Below are 11,117 nucleotides of genomic sequence, written 5' to 3' on the forward strand. Positions count from 1 at the left end.
GACTTCAGGTCGGTTGAGACTGGTCTAGGACCAATGGTACGCACTCTGAGACTGAATTTGAGTTAGTGGAGGATGATACTGGTCTGGGACCAGTGGTAGGAGTTGTACTCACTATGACGCTGACTTCAGGTTGGTTGATACTGGTCTGGGACCAGTGGTACATACTCTGAGACTGACTTTGAGTCAGTATGATGCATCCTCGATCATTTCTTCTTCTTCATAATTCAAAAAAAAGCAGAGCAGTACATAATAAACCAGAGCAGAGCATAACAGAGCAGAGCAGAGCAGATCAGAACAGGGCAGAACAAAACAAAGCAGAGTAGGAAGAACAAAGCAGAGCAGGCAGGATAAAGTAGAGCAGAGCAGGGGTCAAGCTGTATAGGGCAGCGCATTTGATGGATGAATAGTAGCGACTGACAGACAGATTGCAGATGGATTTCTCCGTAGTTGAGAGGGAGTGTTAAAATTGGAAACTAGGGCCAAAATCCATGTGGGTCATCTTATTCATGGCTGGTAATATTTTATTAGATTCCTCTCGTCGAGAGGTGTAGGATTGATCTAAAGATCATCCGATTCTGATAAGTATTTATGGAGATATGAATTTATTTTGATTATGGAATTATTATCAAGCCGACCTACAACTCATGTAGGCTCAAAAGCCCAACAGTCGCATCTATTCAAACATCAACAATTGTGTATAAATACAGGAGGAATTTTCCTCATTTGCACTCACTCATCTCATCACATCTCTCTCTCTCTCGTACACAGAAAAGAGGCTCTTCTCTACTGCGCAGAAAAGAGACTCTCTCTCACACATGTGGAAGGAAGCTGTTGAACCTGAAGCTGCAACTGCAGATCCAAAGTTTGACCAGCGTTGACCATCAGATATCCTCCTTTGAACTATGTTGTAGGTCCATCTAGACCTCCTCTGAAGGCCGCATTTTTTGGTGGTGGAATCATGCTGATATGACGATCGGTTTGCAAGATATCGACTGCTCTAGTTTTGATGATGAAGCCGCTAATGCTGATGTTGATGATCTAGGGTTTGCTACTGCTGATATAAATCAGATTTATTGTACTATTTCTGTCTGCTGAATTATTGAAGATAAAAGAAGATTTGATCAAAGAGTTTCCCCACACATTGTGGGGTTTGTCCCTGGCTAGCCGCCACATCTTGTGTCTCTTGCCTTGGCTTGTTTTCTGTTGATCATTTAATGTTCTATCTGTATTTTACTTATGCAAATGTGATTGCTAATCTATGAATAATAATAAGAAAGAAAAGTAAATTGCTCTAAGCATAGAACATACCATAACTTAACATAATTACTTGTGACCGATATCTTTCTTAGCATTTAATTCGATTAATTATGTCACCAAGAAATTACATATATTAACAAAATAGATATCATAATGCAAAAGAGACAAGAGACACAACAGATTAGGCCAGAGGCTAGGGAAAAATCCAAAAAGGAAAACCCGTAAATCCTTTCCTTATAGCTTCTTCATCAACAAGAGAAATCCAAGTAAGACTAACCAGTGCCAAGTCAACCCTCAAAACTCTGGTAAGTCAACCCTCCAAACTTTGCCTTCTTATCGCTTGCATCATTAGAGATAATATTCTTCCTATAGCTTGCATTACACATAGATCTAGTCCATTAAATAGGTTGCGTGTCATAGAGATATGGTCCATCTAAAAGGTCGCATGTTAGGGGAATATATTTGAGAAAAACCTGCATCATAATAGAGAGGTGCCTCAGAAACACTTACACTGTTACAGAGAAGATGCCTTAGAAACTCGTTCCTAATTCTTACCTAGTCAAGCATAGTTAAAGAGCCTCACAGGTTGGTTCCGAGGAATAGACTACTATCGTGATCCCCAGGCTAGTCGGCTAAAAAGTCCCACAATTGTCACTGAGAAAGGTATCACAAATATCTCACTTTTCTTCAGAAGTTTATGCCTCAGAATTTTCCATAGGTGGCTTGCATATATACCTCAGAACTGGCCACATAAGATCTTAACCGAATTGGTTTCCAAATGTTGGAGGATAGGTGCCAAAATATAGTTGTTCTTGTATCCAAAAGGACACGACTTCTGGGAAGGCCAAGATGAACTCTAGGTGGGATGACTTGGAAACTTAATGAGATAAATTACACTTGAAAAAAATCAAATTTTCTTCTTTTCATAGTGTCACAAAGAACATGCCCTTAAAATTTTTCTTTTGACCAAAACAAATAATGAAGAACATGCTTGACAATAAAAATAATAAAAATATTTTTTATTCTTTCTGTTTTTACATGACATACATATTGATACAAGTACAATGACAATTATGAAGACAGAACCTACTTACAATTTCAACACTCCCTCTTAACTAGGGAGGTATTCATAATGAATTATTGGGATATTCTAAGATTGAGAACTTCTATTAGAAAGGATTCAAATTGATAAGCGTCAATGATGACAACATCATCATAACCGACATTATCAAACTACCAAGGCCTTGAAAAGTATGCTCTATCTCTCCACTAGATCAAAGCATAACTATGGGAGACATTCAATAGGACACAACATCACCTCTCCAAGGCACACACCCCACTCGGGTGTTCACCAAGGTATGTCCTCACAAGACCATTTCCTAATCCATTGTCACAATACTTTACACAAGGAAATTCTGGTCCCTCAAACCATTCTTATTTTAGATCAATGTAATTGAATCTTACAATTGTTATTCCTAGTCACAATATGGATCTCAAGAAAGTCGGTCCCTGATGTTTATACAATCCACCATTCTCCCTACCCATGTTCATGCACTAGACTTACGGTAATTAGTACTCATCATAGTACATGACACATGGAGAACACAATGTCCATCCTCATGTTAATTTGTCGTAGGGCTATATTGTTCTTTTCTTTGATAATTGCATTTCTTCATTAACTCATTACATTCACCCCATAAAATCATAACATCATTCAGATTTACATCATTATTTAGTAGTATATGTAACTATATATTAAGGACAATATCATTATCATCAATGCATCAGAATGTAAAGGAATAATAGAAGAAAAACATTCACAGATAGAGACACCAGGATTGGCCAGAGACCAGGGCAAAACCCACTATGGGGAAAACCCTCGCAAATTCTTATTCTTATATTGTCATCAACTGATTCAGCAAAAGAGAGTACAATGATCCATATATTCATCTATGAAACTATCCAAAAAACCACTACAACATCCTTGAAATGAACCCAATAATTCTTATACTCAAAACCCTAATTTTGAAGACTGTAATGAACTGTCAGTGTCTATGGTCAACGGGCGAAAAATTCAGAAGATTGAGATTTCATATTTTAGGTCCTAGTTACATGGAGGAGGAGTTATGCAAGCGACTATAGCTTCCTAGTCGCTCCCTTAATCTTGGAAAGCGATGATTGGGGTTAGATCTGGACTACGGAAACCCTAATTCCTGGTTGCATACACAACAAGTTGTATGTGTGACTGGAAGGCTCCAGTCGCATGTATGAGCCTCCGTGGGAGAAACTGTGGTTGGGATACTTCTGTGTTGTGCTTGCGACTATGGCCCAAAACCCTAGATCTAAAGTGCAAGCTTCAAATCTGCAATTTTACCTTAGAGTGAACCTATTCTTTCGCGGACGAGCCTCAGACCTATACAAGCCAAAAACCAAGACAAAGTGTATCATAGTTTTGTCTAAATGAGGTAGAGGACACTTGTATTTATAGCCTTCCAAGGTGGTCCACTTTTCTTTAGGGTCGGCCTTATCAAATATGCACATGTGGGCTTTTCTTCACAAGTACACTTTCCCTTATCCGATTTGAGTATATTTAGGTCGATTTTTCTCCTCTCGAAAAGATGAATTCAATGAAATCATTATCTACACAAAGTGAGCTATCCAAAGTGGAATTTGACCACTGTTTCATATTTTAACACCTCACTCCCTCTCAAACAGGGAGTAGATAACTACAAGCCCAAGCTTGTGTCAGAAGTACTCATGCTTTCCTTACATTAGCTACCTATCCATTTTTTGAGATATTTTATGTAGCTTCTTGGATCCTTTCTACACCATACTCTCAAATCATTAAGCACTTCCATCTTCTATGAAAAGCTAGTTTTTTGGAAATATTTGTAGAAAATCATGATAAAATCTAGCACATCGTCAAATAGTTCATAATTTTTTTTACAAAGCCAAATTGCTTCACAACTAATTGTACCAACAACCACATTTTCTACCTCTGTAGTGCAACAAAATTTTGTTTCATAGTCTTCCAGGAAACCATACCAGTTTCCAACCATAAGTAGTATTTGTCCTCATCATTAGCACTTTCCATCCCAGTCAATGTATGCTTAAGTCCAAAGTCAATGCTACTTCCAACTTCCTATGAAGTCAATATTTCTTCCTTTGGTTCATGAGTCCTTCTTTCCCAAAGTATTTGGTATTCTTTAATCATGAGGCTTCTTCAAAATTTGGGATAACTTTTCTAACTCAGGTAGTCATCTTTCACAATGATCCTCTCCCTCTTACTAAGAAAACCTTCTTCCTTTTAATGCTTTCATCTTCCGCATTCTATTTTCCATATCTTCAGTTTTTATATATATGGAAAACCCTTTTAGCTATGCTTCATTCATTCTTCTCTTGTCAAAGCCTTGTTCATCTCTGCAAATATCACTAGAAGAATATGGGAGAAAAATTATAGCCAAGAAAAGAATATATAATCAAGACACTTAAAAAAAATTAAATACAATGACTAGTCTTAATAAAAGAGAAAATACTACTTATCTTTTGAGAAGAGTCATCTCCCTCTTACTCTAAGACTTCTTGTATTATCCTCATGATGTCATTTTCAAGAGCTTGAACTTTTGTCCTCCCTTTCTTCCTCCGTGTATGGTACCAAATCACAATTTCTTCAAGCTTCCCCAAACATATATAGATCAATTTATTATAGTGTCTAGGATAGATTGATTTTTCGTCCTTATGCCAATTTGGTTCTCTATTGAATTTTTTCCTTGGGATGCTTAAAAGAGATATGCTAACATGTATCTCAAGTCAACTCTCTCATTCTGTTGTAGGTGATCCATTGTCAGGTCTTTGAATGGTCTCCAAGAGATCTGACCATCGACCTTATTTTATTCTCAGATTGATCTCAGTAGAAGATACTTCACATTATCTCCAAAGAGAAAATTCAATACCTTACATGAATGAGGGATTCATGTAAGTGTCACATTCCTTTGAATAAGTCAAAGGTATAGAACTCCACATAGATCTTTTCAAGAAGGTACAAATCTCTTCAAGAGTAATAGGGACATGTCTATTCACTTGTCAAAAGGGACAAGAATTTGTTTCAAATTTCAACCATACTTTGCTTCATAGACACAAACTTTTCTTCAACCATAGAGACCTTATCATTACATGGACACAACTCTCAAAGAAGATTCAGAATATACTTTGGACTTTAGTTGGTGTTTTTCATCTTTGTGAAAAGAAATGCCATAATGGTACATAACATATCTTGTCATTGTTCTATATTTTGGATAATGTTCATGGACTTGACCATTCTATGGGAGAGTTTGGACTTGTTGAGGAAGGAGGAGACTTGTACAATATTGAGATGCAACAATGCCATTTAATTTTAAACCGTTTGATTTACCATTGGGATTAAGAATTTTATACAAGAATCATATTCATATAGAATTGTCATTGGTTCAATGGTTGATTGAGTCATGTCACTAAGAGATGATGTAATTCATAGCTCCTTTGAACATCTGCCAAGTCTTTCTAGGTCAATGTATTTTCTTAAAATATAGGTGTCTTAGGTTGCAAATTTCCACAAGAGGTAAATTCAATAGGTCTGTAGATTTCTTAGAGGATAAGTTCCCTAGTGATAATGCCACAAGACCTTTGCATTTATCACATGAACACTAATTAAGAGATTCATACCACCAAAGAGAGACATACCACCAAAGAGATTCACATTACAGAGAGCCTTAAATCCTTCATGTATTGCAAACAATATGAGCTTCAGATTTCATGTCACAGATCCCATTTACTCTGCCATAAAATGTTTGCTTGACCACATAAAGGTATGCCTTAAGGAAAATTCATTGTTGTATTCGGTGCTGTATCTTCAATTCGACCTTCCATATCTTGAGGACAGAGCAAATTTAATGACATAATACTACTCTTTGAACCTGACTCTGATACCATGTTGAAATTCACATAGATGATAGAATTTCTTATCATGGTAATTACTTGTGACTGGTATTTTTCTTAGCATTTGCTTTGATTAGTTATGTAATCAAGAAATTACACATTAAAAAAATAGGGATCATAATGCATAAGAGACACAAGAGATTAGCCCATAGGTCAGTGCCAAACTCATAAGGGAAAACCCATCAATCCTTTCCTTATAGCATCTTCATCAACAAGAGAAATCCAAGTTAGACTAACTAGTGCCAAGTCAACCCTCAAAACTCTGCTAAGTCACCCCTCCAAACTATGCCTTCTTATAGCTTTCATCCACTACAACAAAACGTGCAATTTACACCAGATTTTATTGTATTTTTCTCTCCATTGGGATGAATAGCCTGGCGCTAAATCTGGCTCTATTGTACAATTTTTAAAGCGTCCTTTTTTGCACCAAATTTTGCATCTTTTTTTTACACCAAATTTTGCATCATATTTTGCTCCAAGATTTGCATTTGGTTTTACAACAGGTTTTGCTTCTAGTTTTGTGCCATTTTTTGCATCTATTTTTGCATCATTTTTTGCTTCCTGTTTGGTGCCATTCTTTGCTTCTATTTTGTGTCGTAATTTGCATCAATTTCTACACCATTTTTTGCATCTGATTTAGTGCCTTTTTTTGCATTGAGTTTGTGCCAGTTTTTGCATCTAGTCTTAGGCCATTTTTTGCTTCTAATTTTGTACTTATTTTTACATCTATTTTTGCACCAATTTTTCTACCTTTTTTTACACCATTTTTTGCATCTAATTTTTACCATATGTTGAATCTGATTTAGTGCCAAAATTTTCATCCATTTTTGCACCATTTTTTTATCCACTTTTTCGTTTCATTTGTGTCCTTTTTTGCACTTAATTTTGCATCATTTGTTGCATCCAATTTAGCATCATTTTTAACAACATTTCTTGCATCCAATTTTGCATCCTTTTGAACATCTAAATTTTCACCCTATGTTGGACCATGTGTTGCGTCCACCTTTGAATCCCATTTTGTGTCTAATGTCATGCTCAATTTTGAGCCATTTTTTCGTCTACTTTTGCATTTGTTTTTGCACCAAGTTTTGAATCATTTGTTACACCTCATTTTGCATCCAATGTTGCATCCAAATTTGAGCCATTTTTATGCTCATTTTCTTACCAGTTTTTCTACTTTTGTGTCCAATTTTCACCACTTTTTATGTCCAATTTTACATCCTTTTTGGTGTCTAATTTTGCATCCTTTTTGGCATCCAAATTTGCATCCTTTTTTCTGCCACATTTTGTGTCCACATTTGCATCTCATTTTGCACCTAGATTTTAGTTTGAATTTTCATCTAGTTATGCATGATTTTTGGCATCCTTAGTTTCACCCTTTTTTAGTCCCATTTTGCTTCTTGTTTTGTGTATTTTCTTACATCTTTTTTGCACCCAATTTTGCATCCTAATTTTACACCATTCTTTGCATCCTCATTTTGGTGTCCATTTTTGCATCCTTGTTTGCACCCAATTTGATATCTTTTTATATGCCATATTTTGTTCCCTTCTTTGTGTCTAGTTTTGCACCTTTTTTTAATTCTACTTTAAAACCCTTTTGTCTCATTGTTTGCATCTTTTTTTGATGGCTAGTTTAACATCCAATTCTACTCTCAATTTTGCATCGATGGTTACATCCACTTTTGGCTTCTTGTTTAGAGTTTTACTTTTACTTCTATTTTACTAATTTTATAACATAGTGAAACATATTACAATTTCTAAATATCATTTTGTTGTAGCATTTAATGCACAGTTAGATGAACATAAAACCCTCTCAGTTTATCCCAGAAACCTAAGATAGACTGATTAAGAGAAATGTTGTTATAAGGCTCAGGATTCTTAGTAGATCAAGATGTAGAGTATAGATTAAGAAAATAAGAATGAATTCATGTGAGTCCTCGCATGCAGGTCTTGTTGGAGTTTTTAGTGTAGCTGGAAAGCGCTCCTAGATAGCTCCAAATCTTGGTCCTACACACAAGATAGAGAACAAAGAAAAATTCACAACATAGTATCTTGATAATCGAAACTATTATAAACATATAAATATTGCTGAATAAATAAATATAAACCAAAATCCCATACATTCATTAGTTAAATAGGATAAGTAAAGAATGAATAGTAGCATATGGAAGGAAGAACAACTAATCTATATTAATAAAGGAGTTGGAGGAAAGTTACAACCATCAGATGCAGTTGCAACAACACCTCCCCCAACTGCTAGCTCCAAAACTCTCCCTCTCAAGATAGATCTCAGCAGCATGACAATACACAAATTCCCATCATTTCCTCAATGGCCAAGCCTCCAATATATAAGAAAGTGAAGGCTATGAAGATTTCCCAAATTCCTCATTAGTTCAATTTTGGCAAAAGCTTATGGGTGAATAATGTTTCCTCATATAAAAATGGCATTTTCCACTTTTTAAATGCTTTTGTGCTTTGGAAAAAGCTTCCCCATGCTTTATGGCTCTTTCCCAGTTTTGTATGCTTTTATTTTTTAGGAAAAATTTAAAGACGAGGATAAAAATATCACATTCCACCATATGAGTTTCCGAAAGTGAACAAGAGTGTCAAATTCTAGTTAACTCGAGTTTTTTTGCCTCGCATTAGAGGAATTTTCATTTTAAAATGTAAACATTGAATTTCCTTGTCATAATGTGTAAGCCAATCAAAATCCTTTAAAATTTAAAAGACATACATGTGTGACTAGGCAATGGATTTTTTTTAATAATATAACTTACTTAATTTAACTATGAATGGTGCCCAAGTGCCCCAAAACTATATTAAATATTAAAAATAAAATTAATATCTTAATCTATAAAAGTTAAAATATCGAGAATATTTTTAATGAAGGGTAAATCATGGCGTGTTAAATAAATAAATTTAAATATAAAATCCTAAATCCTAAATTTAATTTAAATTTTAAATTTACTTTCTTAATTTAAATTTTATTAAATCTTGTATTGATAAATTAATTTAAATATAAAATATAAATATATAGTTATTTTGATAAAAGTTCATTTATTTGAATAACTTAAATTTAAATTTAACTTAAATTTATATTTTAAATGTTCCTTTTAAATTTAAATTTTCTTAAATCTTGTGTTAATAAATTAATTTCAATATAAAATACATGTAGACGATTATTTTTTATAAAAGTGACGTTTATTTGGGTAATTTAAATTTAAATTTAAATTTTACTTTTTATAATTTAAATTTTATTAAATCTTGTGCCTATATATTAATTTAAATATTAAATACATATACATTTATTTTGATAAATGTGACATTTATTTGGGTAATTTTGGTAAAATAATAATAAAAATGATATATTAAAAAATTGTTTGCATGGCATTATTTTATTAGTTTCTTAATTTTTTCTTAGGTGGTTATTTTTTGAGTTGAAAATTCCTCTAATGTGAGAATTTTGGTAAGAAAAGTTAGATGAAGAGGACAACTTGTTATAGACTAGGATACAGTGGTCCTCATGGTACATAACTTGTATTATAGGCTTATATAGTTTAGGAGAAAGGGGTATTTCAACCAACAACTTAGTATTCTCCTCCAAGATGATCAGGAGGTATTTTCATGTATAACACTTTTAAGAATATATCACAATTCAAATTCATAACTTAGTATTTGTAAACAAATTTAAGGGTAATTGACAACATTCGTAAAAAATATAGTAGTATCCTCATATATAACAATTCTCCAGCGAAAAATCATTGACAATTTTCAATATACATATATTACTACTAAATCAACATTTATCGCAAATATCATTATTCCAAGGTAAATTCACAACATTACATCCAAAAATAGTAATATCATCATACATAATCATTCTCCATAAAAAAGCCTTGACAGGTTTCAACACATATATAAAGTAACAAGATAATACTAATAATATCCTCGTCATCTTTAATCAAATCAACTAAGATTCAAATGTGTGATTATCATATCAAAATATTTCATGAACACCATTATTCTAAGGTAAATTCACAACATCCATCAAAAGATAGTAATATCATCATACATAATAATTCTCCATCAAAATAATGTTGATAATTTTTCATTATATACATGAAATAACAAGATAAAAATGATAATATCATCATCATATTTAATCAAATCAACTAAAATTCAATGCAATATTACCAAATAAAAATGTTTCATAAATATCATTATGCTAAGGTAAATTCACAACATCCATAAAAAAATAGGAATCTCATCATACACAATAATTCTTCATAAAAAAATTGTAAACAATTTTCAACATATTCATAAGGTAACAAGATAACGATAGTATCATCATCATTATTCAAATGAAATAAAATTCAAATGTATGATTACCATATTAAGACATCCAACTAAATATAAAAAATAACACATGGCTAGCTAGCACCACGAAAATCATAGTCAATCTCATCCTCATGATCATTTCCATGATCATCATCCTGACCATCGCGATAATATCATCCACATAATCATCATCAATGCCATTGCCATCTTCATCATCATCATCTTTGATATATGATGTAATATAAACATAGTCTATATCATCATCTTCGTGGTCATTACCTATAACGTTATGGAAAAAAAATCAATATTACATGTTAATATTAATTCTATAGAAAAATGCATATTTTTATTACAATGCTAACAATAAAATGAGGTAAGACATAATAACATTTAATAGTACTAAAAATAAAATGAAAATATGGCTTAAGATATATTCGAGATCCAACTAAGATTACACTCGTAATTCACATTAAGTAGTAGAAGCATTTTTTAATCCATATGAAGTAGGTACCCATTTGTTCTTCATATTATATTATGAATGTTTCTTA

Source organism: Pinus tabuliformis, chromosome 8 (assembly GCF_031772625.1).
Source record: "Pinus tabuliformis cultivar Carrire ecotype Pingquan chromosome 8, CPIR1, whole genome shotgun sequence".
Taxonomy (NCBI): Eukaryota; Viridiplantae; Streptophyta; class Pinopsida; order Pinales; family Pinaceae; genus Pinus; species Pinus tabuliformis.